Source organism: Erpetoichthys calabaricus, chromosome 1, assembly GCF_900747795.2.
Source record: "Erpetoichthys calabaricus chromosome 1, fErpCal1.3, whole genome shotgun sequence".
Classification (NCBI taxonomy): domain Eukaryota; kingdom Metazoa; phylum Chordata; class Cladistia; order Polypteriformes; family Polypteridae; genus Erpetoichthys; species Erpetoichthys calabaricus.
The window spans coordinates 178,910,941-178,929,711 of record NC_041394.2 but is presented as its reverse complement, the minus strand read 5'-3'; the positions used below and the strand labels follow the sequence as shown (position 1 = coordinate 178,929,711).

The window sequence follows — 18,771 nt, the reverse complement described above, 5'->3', positions numbered from 1 at the left end:
TTATGGTACCCCAAATCATTATGCACTATGGCATGTGCAGATCCATAGCTGATAAATAAATGTGCAGCAACACTGGACAATGCATCCTGCTAGTCTTCTCTGATAAAGGCTTTCACCATACCAATGGTTGACCAGATTGAGCTTTGTTGTTTACATCTTTTCCTCCTAGTTCAAACCTTTCTACCTGTTCCTAAACTTTTTGTTGAGTCAAGGCTGTTATCACTTTCATACTGAGCGAATATCCAAGAACAAGTCAGTTAAAATTAGTTCAAAAGAAGTTAATTAGCAGCAAAAACAGGTCACTCATTAAGAAAATGATTAGAATGAAAACCTGATGGTCCTCCAGGACCGGAGTTGGTGACCCCTGGTCTAGAGTAAGCTTTCTACAATACTTTTTTGCATGTAGAAGGCAAGCATAGAGTTCATTTACTCCTAACTTTGCTTACACCCGTCACAGGTTTTGTAAATTGCTGGTGCAGCTTCTTAGAAAACCTTAATCACAAGTTTTAGTACATTGATCCATTTAACAGCAACCTCTCTTAATCCAGGTCAGGGTCGTTTGACTAGAGCATGGAAGCTACAAGAAAGAGGACCAGTCATTAAGAGACAAGTTAGAGTCAACAGTTAACCCTAACCTACACATATTTGCAACATGGGAATACAAATTGTACTGTATATATGAAGGAAAATTCACCAAAACAGATTTGAGCCCCAGGTCTCTAGAACTGTGAAGTAGCAATATTAATTGCTCCCAGTTTTGTTATTTTCTTTTCTTTTTTTTCTTTTTTTGGCTTGCATTTACATTATTATTAATAATTTTTTCCAAAATAGTTTGATAGTCTTACAATTATTAAGGATTACATTTTGCCTGAAGAAAGGACCTGAGCTGCGTTGAAAGCTTGCAAATTGTAATCTTTTTAGCTAGCCAATATAAGGTGTCATTTTACTTGACTTCTCATTACATCCATAATGTCTAACACGGTACAATACCCTACTACCACTATTATTATGGAAGATATTTCCAGAGGAATCATAACAAGTAGAGATGATTATTGGTGCCTCTATAATAGATATTATTATCTTCTTTTAATTTTTGCCACCTCTGTGTTTTTTTTCCCTAGTGATTTGTTTCCTGTGTGAAGACAGGAAGTTTAGGGGCAATTTAGCAGAAGATATGGCTCTAGGAAAGCTCTTGACTATCTGGCAAGGAACTGCTGTTTTATGTTTTTTCAGTGCAGTTATTCCCTGCAACATACTATAGATACAAAGTCTACATTGTTATAGAATAGTTGATCAGCAGCTAGAATTCCTTCTTTTAGGAATTTTAGGAAGCAGGATAATTATATGAATCATTGCAATGAACTAGACATGTTAGGTCCAAATTAGGCACTATTGCCTTGTAAATTATTAGTTTCTTATGACTTGATTAATGAAGCTGAACCATAGTTACAGCCTTGAACAATAGCTACCAAACTGCATTCTGTACAGCTTCATATAGTATATTGCTTAATGGAAAAAATCTAGTGATGGGTATGTATGATTTAGTGTCAGTATAAGGAATGGTTACTATGTATACTTCAGTTTAATACCAGACCACCTATAGATTTCACATAAAGAAAGAAACAGCAAGGTCTATGTTCAATTTCGAAACCACTACATTTCAAGCCATATACATTTAGATGAACCTTTATTGCCTGACATTAGAGAATTACATTGTTTAACAAATGACCATTTCAACCACTCAATTGTCTGATTTCTTCAAAAAAGTGTAAAAGGATTAAAACACAGATTTCATAGTTTTGGAGGAATAGAATAACTAAGGAAAGTTGCAGCCTTAATTCTTTCAGCATTGCACTAGTACAGAAGACGAACAGGAGACTCATAATGCTTATACTTTAAAGAAAATTGAATAAACATAAATTATAAAATGTTTGTAAGACATAAAATATATTTACTTTATAAAAGAAAGAGAGATCATATTTATAATTAGAACATTTTTGTAACAAGTCATATTAAAACCTAACAGTGATAATAGAATGTAATTACATATATTAGTACAGTAAATAAAATACATGTCTTTTAATAGCTTTTTACAATTTTGTGTAGTTAAAATAGAGCCCAAATAGGCTTGTGGTGACTGAAACAGTTTTCATAGATTCCAACTTAAGTGACATAAAAATTGCATTCATTGATACACTATTGTTAGTAGTTGATTGTGGAGGGTTCATGGCAAATTGTAGTTTATATATCTTTAACGTTATTTTTCAAAGAATTTCACAATTGGAGTGTTAAAATCTACAGTATATTGAGATCTGGCCAAAAGCAAAAATATAGTTGACATAAAGGTGATTACCCAGCTACTTGTGTGACTCGATTGACATTTCAATAACTTTTATTGCAAATTTGTTTTGCTATCCAAAGTGAGTATTGGATGTGTAAAAGAGGAAAAAATATAAGTTGAAATAACTTCTCTTGAGGTAAATTTGAACAAGTATGTTAATCTTTAAAGGTAGATGATTTCAACAGCAAATCTTTTTTAAATGGAAATATTACAAAAAAAAATTTTAAACATTGAGCTGTAATGATAAATTACCTTGAAGTAACAATTTACCAAATTTAAATCAAATCAGTACCCTGGTAGTTGAATTATTTCTTGTGATTTAACACACCGACATGACACCAGTACATACTTTTGCATTTTAAGTCAATGCGTCTAAAAAAAAAGACTTCTAATGGTAGGCCTTTTCCTAGTCACATTAATTACAAGAAACTATTTCTCTGGTTTGCTTAGCTGCTAGTTATATCTAGAACTGTTAAAGCACTGTATTCTTCTAAGTTTTTGCCATGATCAGGCTTTGAGTTTTTGAAATTTTATAATTTCTCTTGGCCTCAAAACTTATTGATACTTTAAGGGTTTTAAATGTCAAGGAATTGTGTGGTTACATTTGGTTTTCTGTTTGATACATTTTTAACGATGTTGCAAATAAGTAACAATCTCCCACAAAGCCATGTTGTTTTTCTTATGGGCACTGCCATTTTGTGGATTATTTGCTTACGGATGCTAGGATATTGCTAGGTAAGGTCATCCAGATGTGTGTGTGAGGTACCTGACATAACCAGATTAAAGGCATAAAGGTCTTCATTTCCTGGTAGTGATTCTTGAAAAACATCCTGTGCAACATTTTGCTTAACTATTAGTTCTTTTGATTTTGACACTTAACTTGGCAACATCTTCTAATTCCAATTTCTCTTAATGATGCTGCCACCTTGTGCAGTCAGTACAGCTACAGTTACCAGAATACTATATGGAATTTGCAATCTCGCTGGCAGGATCTCTTACTCTGTGCACATTTGCTACTGTGCATTTTTATCAAGTCTTATCTTTGCATTTGTAGTCCAAATGGGGGTAAACACTGTACAGTTACTAATACTTAAGAGTGATGTATTTCTTAATCTCTGTAATGCATTTGCCAGCATTTGGCATTGTACAGTTAACATAATGCTACAGTTAAATACTTATGTAGGTGCTGTTTTCTTCTGTTGGGTCCCTTATCATATCCATTCTAAAAAAAAACTGTTGAGAGCAGTTTTTCACAATAAATATGCAAGGCTTATGTGCTCATGAAGATGAACACTAATCAATATTTTCCTGAAGGTCTCAGAGAGTAAAATGCTTTAATACAACACTCCAAGATCTTTGGGTAAGCTGTCACCTGAAAAGAAGTATCAATAGAGGAGATTTTTTCTATAATCTAATTATAGAGTAGATCATTTCACAGGACTGAACCTGTGGAATCTAATTTTTAAATATGATGCTTGGCTGCCTGATGATTTGCTGTTGAGATATGCAAGCAGCAGCAGTAGATGTTGGTAATTGGATTGAGGGGTATCAGAATTTTGGGCTGACTGTTAGGAACCCTGATGAATGCTACAGGCAAAAGCAGTTTAAAATAATATGGTACACTATACTCAGTTGGAGGATATTCTGTTGTTTTAAGGTCAGATAATTTAAATAAAAACTGCAAGATAAAAGGAAAAAAATAGATAAAATACTTATACAGTTAAATCCAAGGTGCAAAATATGGGATTCCAGATTCTGGGACGATCAATGAACCCTGTGGAAACTCTGAGTGCTTGAAAATCAGAATTTGCAGCATGTCCCCTGAAAAAATGTTAAAAATATGTTAAGGTATTATAAGTTACTTACTGTTCCTTATTGAGTTCGAGTCAGGAATGGAAGGCAGTGGTCTGCAAACGCTTCACTGGGGTGTATGGGGCAAGGTGAGTGTTGTCGGTTGTCTGAATAGAACTGTTTGTCTGAGTGTCTGCAGCTAGCCAACAAGGAAGTAGAGCACATCTTTTAAATCAGGAAGGTTCAAAGAAGAGGACAGAATCAAGTTGGGAATCATATAAGACAGCTGCATCTTGCTCCCAGTTCATATGACAGTGAGTCATAACAATGGGAAAGTAAAATCATTGATCTTCTTAGGCTCTCAGACTGCAATGTTGATGTATTTTTTCTTCAATACAAAAGCCAATTATTTGGAGGAATCTGTGGCAGTGATGCTGAGAGTACTTAAGTTCTCAGTAGTCAGCAGGAGTGCGCAGGGGCTAATCAGTGAACACTTTAAAGGGACTTGCTGCTCAGAGGAAAATGCTCCAAGAGAAGGTGCAATGGTCTTTAAAAGAAAGCCTCTAAGTGTGCATATATGAAGGAAAGTGGCTTTTCCACTTCCAATGTAAAAGTTTATTTTTCTAGTCTAACTGATTCTTCTCATCTACCTTATTGTATATTACTTAGCACCACAGTAATACTTCAGTGTTCAACCAATGGGACGGCCCAATTAACAGGGGTATTTCAGTCACTGTTTAAACCCACTATTGTCATGTGATAGAATAAAATGCAGAATCTACTTTCTTTACAATTGAATTATAAACTGCATTTCGGTATGGTTGGATTGCATTATAAATGTAATTACATCTGTAAATTAAAGTTGATTATAAACAGATCACAAATTAAAATGTTATATGTGTGTTTTTTTTACTTTTTTTAAAATAATTTTACCTTTACAAGGCTGTCAAGTCCAGAATAATTTAAAGCTGCTTGATTTACATATATAGTAGTGTGGTATTTACTGTGACTGCCTTATGAGATTGAAGGAGGCAAGAAGATGTTAAAAATTAAGTGTTGCATTTTTGAACGGGCGTATAAGTTGGGGTCTAATTTTATGATCGATTTTTCTGGTTTCAAGTCCTGACTTATACACAAGTATATACTGTACTTGCTTCTGTGTTGATTGGTAACTTTAAATTTATCAGGTTTAGTGAGTATATATCAATGGGTTAATGAGATTGCCTGCAATGAATTGGCATCCCATCAATATTTGATCCCTGTCTTATGCCTGATACATCCAGAATATGCTTCAGCTCCTTAATAATGAAATAATGGAATGAGAGGGTTCATAAAATGGGATGATAGGTATTTGAAATAGTTTATCAAATTTTTATCATGCACGATACAGTCTGCTTGTATGTACTGTGTTATACTATATTTTAGTCCGTGGCAGATACTTAATATTCCAAACCTTTTGAGAAAAAAAATTCACTATGGTTCTGATTCCCAGCGCAAGGCTGCATGTTTCCTCTGTATCTGTATAAGTTTCTCTGGGTATGCTAAATTCCTTCCCAATAATATGTACTGTACTTAAGAAGAACTGCCAGCTTTAATTCATCTCTTTGTGTGTGTGCGTGTGTGTGTGTGTGTGTGTGTTTGTGTGTAAGTGCATACTGTGATGGACTGGTGTTCTGTTCTAACAGGCAACTCCCTACATCCATGTATTTTATGATGCAGAGTCAGACAATTGATGAATGTTACGACTACATGATGATGAACTCAGCAGCTAAAGAGGAGAAATGCTTTGGTTAAATTGTTTTGTAGTCATTGTATTGAGATTATTGTTGAGGTGTTGGAATCTACTTATCTACAGGTGTGTTTAAATATTTTGTAGGTATTAATGAACTTTATTGTATTTTAATGTGTTGTGCAGTTTTATGTGAATTTGCAAAGATATATTTGAGGCAGGCAGGCAGAAATGTGGGGCACAAAAAATAGTATGAGACCTACTGTGCCCTGAGAAAGGTAAGTGTAGGAAAAAACTGGCACTGGCAGAAGGCAGGGGTGTCAGAATTAGAGAGTGAGATGTGTGGCCTGGGCAGAAACCAACCATGTTCCCTCCAGATGCCTGAGGGCAAGAGGCACTTTAGTTGAATGGGCCATGTTGATATTTTACAGAGGCCTTCTTAGGGGCCTGTTATTTCCCTCCTTCTCATAACATGGTAGATGCTTCATGGCCAGAGAACCAAACAACAGTAGATGAGTTTTGAAAGGTCTTAGTCTTTTGCGATATATGTGTGGATGAACCACCTTATCGTGGTTAAAAAGAACAGAAGAAGTTACAGGCTTTAATGTGTCCTATTCTCTCAGTAATTATGTTCTATAAGAAAAGACTTTTTGTATACATTTTCTTCCTTGGCTTTCTTGGTTTAAGGACATTAGGATTAAACTCCTGCTAATTCATATGTTTGTGAATTGTACATGGTGTTGATTGAACATATTTTGTTTTCTTTTTTCATTGTTCACTGGTATTTATAAAAAGGAGAATGACATCAGTGGCTTTTAAGTAAGTCCTTCTTAAACAGTAAACATTGTTATGTAAACAGCTTTTTTTTTGTAATTTGTAATTTTGTAAATGCTATATTAAATTGCTATATTATATTCAACCAAAACATTATAACACTTATGTTATCCAATTAAATTTAGAGGACTGACTTCAGGAAATATGAATTGTTTTCTTGACCAGTTCCCTGCAACCCTGAAATGGATAATCAAGTTAGAAAAAGAGGGGTGGATAGTTAGATGACTTCTACATGGCTCCAATTAAAATGAGCTGAAGTGGGTGCTACAATAATGCTTGTAAGCAATAGAAATCCTCATAATTTGCAGATTTGCACCTTTGTGACTGGAGACCTTATTGTATATCCTTTAAAACTCAAGGAAAAAAAATAAAAATACAAAAGAAAAAATAAACTGGCATCTTGGCTCAACAGTGTTAGCACAGAGAGTTACTTGCATACAGTCTGCTTATGTATTTTACTCCAATTTTGTTGTTGTAATGATGTTTTTACATTAAAAATTACTTTATGGGATTTTTCAGGTTATATTTATAAATTGATATGTTTTCAGCTTGATGTTGTAGGTAAACATTTTAATGGTCATTCTCACTATCACCCTCTACACTAAGGTAAGTTTCTTTCAAAATAGGATTAGCAACACTTCTGATATTCATGACTTGTTCTCTGTTTTCACCTCTCTCTTCACAACCTCCACCCTTAGCCTCCTTGACTGTTGATGACTTAACAACCTATTTCCAGGAAAAGGTGGCTGTCAGCAGCAGTTAATTCTCATCGACTCATCCAGCCAACCTCCCTCCTGAACACACACAAAAACATTCTCCTTCTGCTCACTTCTAACCACCACTGATATTTCCAAACTCCTCTCTAGTCACCCAACTAACTGTCCACCAGACGACATCCTCTCACATCTGCTCCAGTCTATCTCTTCCTCATTTTTGCTCATCTATTTTGCTCATCTATTCCTCATTTTCCTTATCTATTCCATCATTTCTGCAATTACGCGTGTTGCAACAACTCACTCATCACATGCACTTTTCCTACATTATTCAAACAGTCTTTAACAACTCCTCTCCTTAAGAAGTCCACACTTGTTCCATCTTAAATAAGTAATTACAGAGCAGTGTCTTCCTTTCCTTTCTGTCAAAAAAACCCCACTGGAATGTGCTATCTATAATCACATCTATTTCTTTCTTCTACAGAACAGGTTACTTGATCTTAATCTGTTAGGATTAAAGAAATGCCACTCGCTGAGATGACTCTACGTACTGTTGTCGACACATTACAGTGGACCAGATCTACCAAAATGTCACCTATTCTCATCCTGATATAGTAGATCTCTCCCCTGTCTTTGACACAATCAAACACCAGATCCCTCTTGCCACCCTCTCTGACCTTGGCATCACTGGGACTGTCCTCACTTGGTTTGAGTCATACCTCTTTTGCAGATACTACCATGTGTCCTTGCATGTAGGGATGTCAGGGGCAGACCAGGCAAGCACAGGGGTGCTCCAAGAATCGGTGCTAGGTTCTAATCTCTTTTCTCTGTAAACCTCCTCACTAGGCGCTGTCATTCAGCCCCATGGCTTTTCCTATAAATCCTATGCTAATGATATGCAGCTGTACCTGTCATTTCCTCCAGAGCAGGGGTCCTCAATCACAGTCCAGTGGCTGCAGGTTTTTGTTCAAACCCGGTTGCTTAATTAGAAAGCAATTCTTGCCAATAATTTAATTTAATGGCTTGTTAGTGCTTTAACTCTGCTATGTCAAGTAATTTTCATATCCTAGATTTTCTTCCCCTTTCTAAGGATATCATCCAAATGATTTGAAGGCTAAAATGCATGAGTAATTCTCAGTCCTTCACTTTTTTCTCTTCACTTCCCTTCCAAGTATTTAATTAAAACCCCATAGAGAATGATAAATGGTAACAAGCTAAATGTAGAAATGCTGGTCTCTTTTGTCATTTGCATATTATTGCTAATTAGGAGCAATTAAAAACCAAGAATACAGCTGTTTAAGACTAAAATAACAATAAGGGTTCAAAATCATAACGAGCGAGACAACTAAAGTGAAGCAGAATTGTTACTTGAGCAATAAATGCTTCTTATTAAGCAATTGGGTTGGAGCAAAAACCTGCAGCCACTGCGGCCCTCCATGACTGTGATTGAGGACCCCTGCTCCAGAGGATCACACAGTATCATCTAGAATTTCCGCATGTCTCACGGATACTGAAACCTGGATGAAGGAACAACATCTCCAGCTCAGCTCTCCAAAGATGGACATTCTTGTTATCCCGGCTCATCTGTCTGTTCAGCACCCCACCTCTATTCAGATCTGCTCATTATGGCTAACACCCACCAAGCAGATAAGCAACCTTGGGATGGTGATAGATGACCAGAGGTCCTTCAGAGATCATGTGGTCATTTATATGGGCACTAACTCATCCTTCATTTAACCATGGGACTATGGAAGCTGGACAGTCTTGAAGAGAGTATATTTACAGGTTACTTTTAATTAATAATTTTATGAACGTCCAATTTATTTTGCATTCTGTTAGGGAACTTGCATTTAAAAAAATATGTAAGACGGTAAGCTTAAGTTAATAATGTACAAAACATATTTAATGGTCAAGTTTAATTATTTGGATGTAGTAGATACTCTTGGGTGTTTAAGAAACATTCTACTGTAAATATCATTGTAAAGTGTGAATGTTACCAGCATTTGTATAATCAAAGCACAGCTCTTTTTCTTGATCCACTACTACAATAGCAAATGCCTCTAGATGGGACTGAAAAGGATTAAAATCATGGTAAATTAATATTTGCATAAAGCTAATCAAAATTCTATTAAGAACACTGGCTACTCCTTTAATACCTATAATATCAAACACAATCAAAGATTTTATTTGCACATTAAAGCTTTGAAAATAAAAATGCTAATTTTTTCATTCTTTTATGAAACACTTTAAAATTTAGCTTTTTACTGTGTAATAAATGTAAAATCTAATAAAATGTTTTGATTCATTCCCTACCTGGTGGGGAGCCTTGTTTTCCTCGAAGCCCTAACTGACTTCCGTTGTTTTTTGTAGGATGACTTTTTGCTCCTTGTTGCTTCTCCAGTTCCCCTAGCATAAAAAGAAAGTAAATTCTGTTACACATATGCATATAAAGGTTCTTTAAAGAAAAGTCCAAACATAATCACTTAAATTATTTTAATGATTAACCTTTACACCTTAATTTCCTCCATTTTTCCTAAAGCTCTAACATTGTCTCTGCAGTAGCATCTATGTGAACTATATTTTGCAGTAAGTTCATACCATGGCAAGTCTACATATGTCTAGTAGGAAAATTACCAATAAATATCAGTGAGACTCTCCATTTACATTAATTTTCTATTTTATCAGATCTTGTTTTTTCTATACTTATAAATACTGTAGAGATTTATGGCATTTGTGCTTCGTTATACTTTACACTCTAAAGAAATAATTTGATGAATTCATTTTGCCTGAAAAATGGCATATTAAAGTATAAAACAAAGAAAATGCTTTCCATTGTAAATATAATTTTACATAATACAATAATAATATAATTAAATTAAACAGTAGTATAGCCCTAAAGCAATCATTATTAAAATATAAATATACTGTACATTTAGGTGATGTTTAGACTATAATATGTAATCAATGTGAATTTCCCATTGGGATTAATAAAGTATCTATCTATCTATCTATCTATCTATCTATCTATCTATCTATCTATCTATCTATCTATCTATCTATCTATCTATCTATCTATCTATCTATCTATCTATCTATCTATCTATCTATCTATCTATCTATCTATCTATCTATCTATCTAAAAGAGCATGTTAGAAGTGGTGTAATTAGAACAACTTGTTCCTTTATTCGGTGGCCACTCACATCCACAATATAACAAGACAATGAAAGGACCTGGCATAGTGGTTAGGCCTTTAGAAAGTACTGTGGCCTAGTGGGAGCCAAATGCCACTCCTGGGCTTTGCTGGGACCAGAATGCAATTTAAAGTCACCTAAAAGCTAGACAACCAAGAATTATGGGAGATCTTTATTGCAGTTTGGTGTGGACAAGACTACTCCATCATGTAGACATGGAGTATGATGTGTTCAGAATGACCAAGACTCTAAACTTTTCTGTTTACCTTTTATTTTGAGTTCCTACCTATATTCACCACTTCCCCTAATTATTTTGTGTATTACAATACTTGCCCAGATATTATTAGTGTATTTTTTACTGCAACATCCCAAAGAAATGTATCATAGGTTCATTGGAGATTCTAAAATGATGCTGTTTGAGTCTGTGTAGATATAAGCCTGAGTGTGCCCTGTAATGGAGTGCCATCCTGTCTTGGGTTGTTTTCTGCCTTGCATCCAACATTGCTGCATTTAATGCAGTTAGTGATGCAATTTGATGATCTGCATGTGGAACAGAGCCATAATTCAGAGAGGAGGCTGCAACTCTCAGAAATACACCATATGTAATATTTCTTCCTAAGAAGCTTTATATTGCTGTTAGGACAACTTAGGAAGATGCATGAATGAGAAGGCCTAAATGAAGCAAGCTTAACTTGTGCTGGAGAAGTGATATTAATTCTAAAGAAAAGTGTGCAGGGAAGATGGCACTTGATAAGCTGTGGTTCCACATCCATATGGGTGGTAAAAGTCCATTAAAGTCCATATTAGGGATCATGTTCATATTACTGTATATTCAAGAGCCAACAGAATACACTATGGAACAGAGATCTTTCAAGCAATGAACCTGGTCTTGAACCTTCTTTGGAACTCTCCCTCTCTAGAATACTCTGAACCTTTCAGGCAGGTTTAGAGTGAAAATTTGTTGGTAGGTGGGTAGTACAAATAATGCTTGTTCATACAAGCAAGTGTTGCATATTGGTGAACAAGGGTAATTAGACACTTGTGGGTGTACTTAGAGTGATGGCTGACAGCACGCAGGACCATACAGAGCATCTACTGTATTGTAGGTTTTATTTATGCTGTCGTATATTGTGCTCTATTCAATCCCTTTGCTATTCTTTTTCCTCTGTGAGTGTATCTTGGCAGCAATATTTCCTGGCATAAAATAAAACAGTGTTTGCATGTATAGTCCTCAGTATCCTGGGCAATGGTAAATTTTAACCACAAGATACAGTATCTGGTAGCAACATTGTTTTTTGAAATTAAATAAACACCATACAATATAAATACATATAATTTCCACTATATTTATTTCCATTTGTGACATTGGTTAAATGTAACTAATCTGAAAATGAGAAAAATTTTCAAAAAATGATCACTGATAACATATTTGATTTGCTTCTTCTCTTTATTAACAAAACAAAAAAATAGATATCCCAACCAAATGTACAAATATTTGGAATCTGTAAAATACAATTGGCAAACTCATATGCATTATGCTATTATGCTACACCCATTATCTATTTCTTTGTCCCTGTATTTCTGATAATGGTCTTAAATGTAGCCAATCCTTATCTTTGGACACTCTTTAAGTAAGCTTTAGTTGCAGGTAAATTGTGTTAATGTTTTACAAGAACATATTACAATTTAATGCTGCAGAAATTTTATTATTATTATATATTTAAACAAGTAAAAAATAAGCCAGCATTGAAATTATTTTGATGAATTAAAAGAATGAAAAGTTCCTGACCAGATGGTCAACAAAGTTACTGCATGTGAAAACTGTAAGCACAAGCAGAGTAACAGAAAATAAGGAAACATTTTAGCTTAGTTTTCCATAATGTATATGCTTCTTTAAACAATCTATGTGAAAAATTCTTAATTAAGTGACTAACCTTAACCAGGCATTAGCCTTAGCCATTTTTGGAAATGCAATATTTTTATAATGAAAAAAAAAATGTGATTATGCATGTGAATGGCACAGAACCATTATTCTGGGCTCTTCTTGTTTGTGAGCAAACCATCCTTATTTTAATTTATTATTTATTTAATTTTTATTAATAATTTGTTTTCCTCCTTTTTCAATCCTTGAAGGCAATCCTTGAATCTCGGTAGGGGGAAAGAATACCAAATAACTTCCTCTTCAGCTCTTCTTTATTTTACATTATGTTTACTACATACACACATTGATTTCACTAACATTCATGCATTAACATGAAGCATCTTTGGATTTTACTACTACTAAGGTTATAAAGTATACTATTAGTTTCTCCATATTTTAAATGACCATTTACACTGTTTCTTTGTTTGCCTTTCATACAAAAGTAGCTTTCTTGCAGAACAAGTAAAAAAAAAGGGTTAATAAAAGTTAATAAAAATGTGAGCAATGAACAGATGTAAAAAAAAAGGGAAAACATCCTATGGCATGCATTTATAGCTGTACATTTTATATTTTTTACTTTTAACTATTTCAGCTTGTATTTAAAGTGCATATCATCCAATATGTTTTTTCCTTAAATTGTTTTTAAACCTGACCACACTGAGTGTAATTTTATATGGCACCTACATTCAATGCGGATTTGTTCCATTTCTGTCACTTCTGCGATGGATTCTTTGAGATCTTCCACAAGTTTTAGCAGCTCCTCTGCACTTTGGCCACAAAAGTTCAATACTTGCTTCTTTTCTGATCCCGAGAAAGGGGCAATTATTGTGATGCCATGTGGGTAATCTACAGAAAATACATGCCAACAAATGAATGAACATACAAAAAAACAGGGGAAAAAGCAACACTTTTACCTGAAGAAAATAAAATAAGGGGAGAGAGAAAGAGAGAGAGAGAGATGTTGGGATGATTGCGTAAAATAAAAACAAAACAGCCAAAAATAAACAAGACATTCAAAGTTTATAAAGCTGAAGTAGACTTTAGTGTTTTATTTGTACAGACAGTCCTAATTAAAAAGATTGTGAAAGTGACGTGTAAATATTTAATAACTTCTGCTGGTATTCAGTGTTGTACAAGAATTCCACCTGGTGGCTCAGAGAAAGTGAAACACCAGAACAGACTGAATGAACCACAGCTTAAAATGACTTATCCATGAAACACTAGGTGCTTCTTCTAGTAGTATAAAAAAAATATAGTGATGATTCAATGTTAATATTTGAATTGTTTCTCCAAAAGAAAAAATCAGGAAATTCGAAAGTGCGTATTGACCACAGCTGACATCCCCTTATTTATACCACAGTAAAGTTAAGCAAATTCTAATAAATTGTTTTTAATTTTTTTGCTTGATTGAACAAAACTTGTGAAGTCACTGCCCAAGATCTACATGACAGATCGAGGCTTGTACTCTCCTGCCATTCTTGTGCTCGTGCCACCAACAGTAGTTCACCTACCTCTAAAGCTCCTCCTGAATTAGTTCTCCATTAATGGAGAAAAATGCAAGATCTTGCATTTCTATAAGTAATGTTGATATTTTTGATTAAAAATACAGTCTTTGGAATCTGACTTTTAGAAAATGTATTTTTCCTTAAGATTTTTACATTTAAATAGCACAATTAGTATGTATTCAGGTTGGAGAATATTATACTCCTGTAGATGATTAGCTTTTAGATTATATTTTTAGAACTTAAATGTTGGCATGGGCTGAAAAATACATTTTTATAACACATACATGGTTAGACACTGAGAGAATTGGATATTTATTTTTTCCAAACTATTTTTAAAGGCCTAATGTTGATTGTATTGTTCTATTTTATTTATTATATTTTAGTATATGTTAGTTTACAACCCAGCCACAGAGGAGGCACAAACCAGTGTGTTTCTTTGTGCCAGTCCCAAGCCCGGATAAATGGGGTTACGTCAGGAAAGGCATCTGGTGTAAAAATTTTGCCAAATCAATATGCGGACAACAATACAAATTTCCATACCGGATCAGTCGAGCTCCGGGTTAACAACAACCATCACCAGTACTGTTAGCCAACAGGGTGCTGGCGGAAACTGGGCTACTGTTGGCCGAAAAAGAAGAAGAAGAGGGGGGAGACATGTCTGGAAGCAGGATGAAAGGAGGAAGGTAAAGAGAGTGGAACCAAGGGTAGAAACTTTGAAAATTGCAGTATGACTGGTAAGGGGAGAGAGTTAGTAGATATGATGGAGAGAAGGAAGGTTGATGTATTGTGCATGCAAGAGACTAAATGGAAAGGGAGTAAGGCCAGGTGGATTGAAGGTGGATTCAAATTGTTCTATCATGGTGTGGATGGGAGGAGAAATGGGGTAGGGTTTATTCTGAAAGAACATTATGAAATGAAAGAAGGTAGTAATAATATGGCTTCTGTAGGAGGATTAATTGTGTCAGATGGGGTGACCAGAGAATGGAGAATGTCACAGACAGAACTAAGATTTGATATACAGTGCAGCCTTGGTTTGCGAGTAACTTGGTTTACGAGTGTTTTGCAAGACGAGCTAAAATTTTTAATAAATTTTGTCTTGATAAATGAGCGAGGTCTTGCAGTACGAGTAGTATGTATACGCTTTGTCTGCTGAGCGTCATGTGATCACAACTGAGCTGATGGTTCTTCTCTCTCTCTCGCTGCGGGATTGTGGGCAATCATCTCCTATTCTCCATCTGAGTCGGCATGCCTCACTCATATAGTCAACATCCGTATGAGCGTACAGTAATCCCTCACCTATCGCGGGGGTTACGTTCCAGAGCCCCCGCGATAGGTGAAAATCCGCGAAGTAGCGACCTATATTTATTTTATTATTTATACATATTTTAAGGCTTTATAAACCCTTCCCACACTCTTATAAACCTTTCTCACTCTCTTGTTAACCTTTCCCATGCTCTTATAAACACTTCCTATGCTCTTAAACACTTTCTACATTCTTAAACACCTCAGACCAACACTGCACACTGCACGCAGCGATCAGACGTCAATGTGTCTGCACTCGCTTTGTGAAGGGGGGCAGCTGAACTCACGCTGAGCAGAAATGGACTTTGTGCTGCTTCTGCCAAAATGCCTGCTTGTCGCTCTGCGGGAGGAGTGTGTGTGTGTGTGTGTGTGTGGGTGTGTGAGAGCTGAACGCACCTTCGCTCAAACCCCCCCTCCCCGGAAGCGCAGTACGCACCTGCCATTTCTCATTGTCAAGGGGGTGGGGAGCTGAATGAACGCTAAGGAGAAGTGGACTTTGTGCTGGCTTTGTGCTGGTTGTCGCTCTGCGTGTCAATAATTTAAAAGCCTGTACTGCACATCACCAATTTTCCTGTCTCACTGTCTTGTCTTGCGTGAAGTTAAAATGTTTTATAATAGTGAGATGTTACTCATATCCTTAGCCCGACATCCACATAGTGTTAACAAAGTGTGTTTTATAAGTTTACATGTGTTTAAAGCATGTGGGATGGGTATTTTAAGGCTTAAACTAAAAAAATGTTTATTTATATGGTCTTTCTATATCGCGGATTTTCTCCTGTTGCTGATGGGTCTGGAACATAACTTCCGCGATAGGCGGGCAATCACTTGTATTTAAAAACCTGCGAAGTCGTGAATCCGTGAAAAGTGAACTGCGAAGTAGCGAGGGATTACTGTATACTGTTTACTACAGCATTGTGACTGTGTGTGTGTGTGTGTGTGTGTGCACGCACGGGCGTGTGTGCTGTGATTTGCGAGTCCCCGTCTTGCACCCCAAACATGAAGCTGAGTCGCAGTACTTTAGCAACACCAGTTTTATTTAGCTTGAAACAGCAACAGCGCGGTTATTTATTGTAGCGGGATCTGCCGCTCTCCTATACACAGACACAGCAGTCAGGCAGGGTCGTGGCAAAGTAGTACTGTGCCCTGCGCATTTACTGTATAATGTTCCTTGTTCCTTGTATCACTCATTGACGGCAAGTGCTTATAGCATGTCCGAGATCTTTTTGGATTCGCTTTTATGGCGAACTGCTAAAGCGCTGGGAGACTGCGATTGCTTTGGGATGCTCTTCCACATGTTGTCCCGTTGGGTGGAATCCCACAAGAGTTTAGAAACTCTAGCCATGATTCTTTTCAAAGGTAAAGTGCAGGTTAATTTGTTTTATGTATTTTTTACTTAATATTTTGTATTAATCATTTTTATATGAATAGTTTTGGGTTGTGGAACAAATCATCTGAGTTTCCATTATTTCTTATGGGGAAATTCACTTTGATATACGAGTGCTTTGGACTGCGAGCACGTTTCTGGAACGGATTATGCTCGCAAACCGAGATTCCACTGTACATATATATACAGTATATACACACACACACAGGGGGGGTCAAAATTATGTTAACATTTGAATGGCGGAAACAATTTATTCACAAAACATACTTATTATATGCAAGATGATTTACAGGAATGTCTCAACCTGTTTGCCATCATGTTCAACACACAAAAACCAACGAGCAACAATACCATTTAAAGCCCGGACACACATTTTGCAGGGAATAGATGATACCACAATCCGTATTCTGTACTTCAGGTCATTGATATTACAAACTTTCCTGCTATACATGCGCTCCTTCACCGTACCCCATAACCAGAAATCACAGGGTGTCAAATCAGGGGAGTGTGGAAGCCATGGCAATGGTCCACCACGACCTATCCATTGACCTGGAAAGGTGTGGTCAAGGTAAAAATAATTAGTGTTAACATAATTTTGACTCACCCTGTATATACCGTGTTTCCCCGAAAATAAGACAGTGTCTTATATTAATTTTAGGTCCAATAAATGCACTAGGGCTTATTTTCGGGTAGGTCTTATTTTTATTGAAGTTCAAAAAAGTAAAGTACATTTATTCCTGTTCAACAATTATACGGTACAAACTACTGGTACGTTAACGCCTGTTCAACAATCAAATCAACATGTACGGTATTCATGTTCTACAAACTACTGTACGAGGGGGTACCCAAAAGAATCCGCAATAGCACCGTGCTAGATGGAGCCCCCGGAGCACACATCTCCCCCGCCATGGCAGGCAAGCATAGAACAACTTATTCCGAGGTAGTGCCCCAAGTTTCAACCCCGTCTTCTGTAGTTCTTGATCCCTGCAGCCAGTGCGCGGCTGCGAACCCCCACCTCCCGCCGGGCAAAAATGCCGCACCCCACTCCTTCCCAAATGAGAAAAGATTTTTCTCGCCTAAAAAAGGGTGAAATGCAGCACCCCTCCCCAGCAGGAAACAAAAGCCCATAGCCGCACGCTGACCACAAAGAACGAGAAGAAGCAAAAAACGAGGTTGAAAGCTATTCCACACTCACCCACCGCAGCAGGAAAAATGTGCACCCCAAAAGCCCAGGCCAGTGCAGCGCTACCGGTATTACGGACTCCCTTGGGCACCCCCCTCCTATGTTAACTCCCTTTTTTGTACTCAACAGAGTAGCTCTTTCTTTTTGCACTCATTTTGTCTGGGGGTAAAAATATTTTTCCGATGTAATGCTGGATAAAAGACAACGTTTACTCTTTTAACTACTTGTAAAAGCGCCTTACCTTGTAACCAGGGCAGCTTCTAGGCTAAATACGGTACCTCTCAGGACAGATGCAAAAACGGCGGATTAGTGGTAGGTCTTATTTTCGGGGGAGGGCTTATATTAACGTTACATTATAAATTACTGCTAGGTCTTACTTTCGGGGAAACACGGTATTAGGCATTCACCTAGGGCACAACTCATAAATGGTGGGGTGTGGGATTGAACCCAGCCACACAGGTTAGCTACCGAACAGTCGGTTGGCGCACTAATAAGCTTGGCCTAGGGCACAAAATAAACTAGCACTGGCACTGCATATACGTTGTCACACATGTGCTCTTGGGAAGCAGTCTACGGTCTTAACTGGGATTAAAACGCAGAGGCAGGTGTTGATGAATGGTACTAATGCCTTTTCTCCCTCTTCCACAGTCCACCAGAAGGGAAAACCAATTAGGACACCACCCACTTCTGCTTCTTCTTCATGCCCTCCCTCCCCTTCCTGTTATTCACCTAAACAAAAACCCAAGTATTCATACTGTTCATCGGACTGTATTCTGACTCAGTCTTATATGATTTCTCGCTGTTTTTTTTTTTTTGCTTGTTACCACAGTATATGGAGTGGACTCCCCAAACCTTTATCTTTGTTGTTTGTATTTT

The 18,771-nt window shown here is 36.6% G+C and overlaps 1 protein-coding gene across 4 annotated transcripts in view; it reads left to right on the top strand.

Annotated features, from left to right (window-relative positions):
• LOC114657406 (probable polypeptide N-acetylgalactosaminyltransferase 8) overlaps nt 1–18,771 on the top strand; it is a 526,476-nt gene that overhangs the window by 133,016 nt on the left and 374,689 nt on the right. The window lies entirely within an intron of this gene.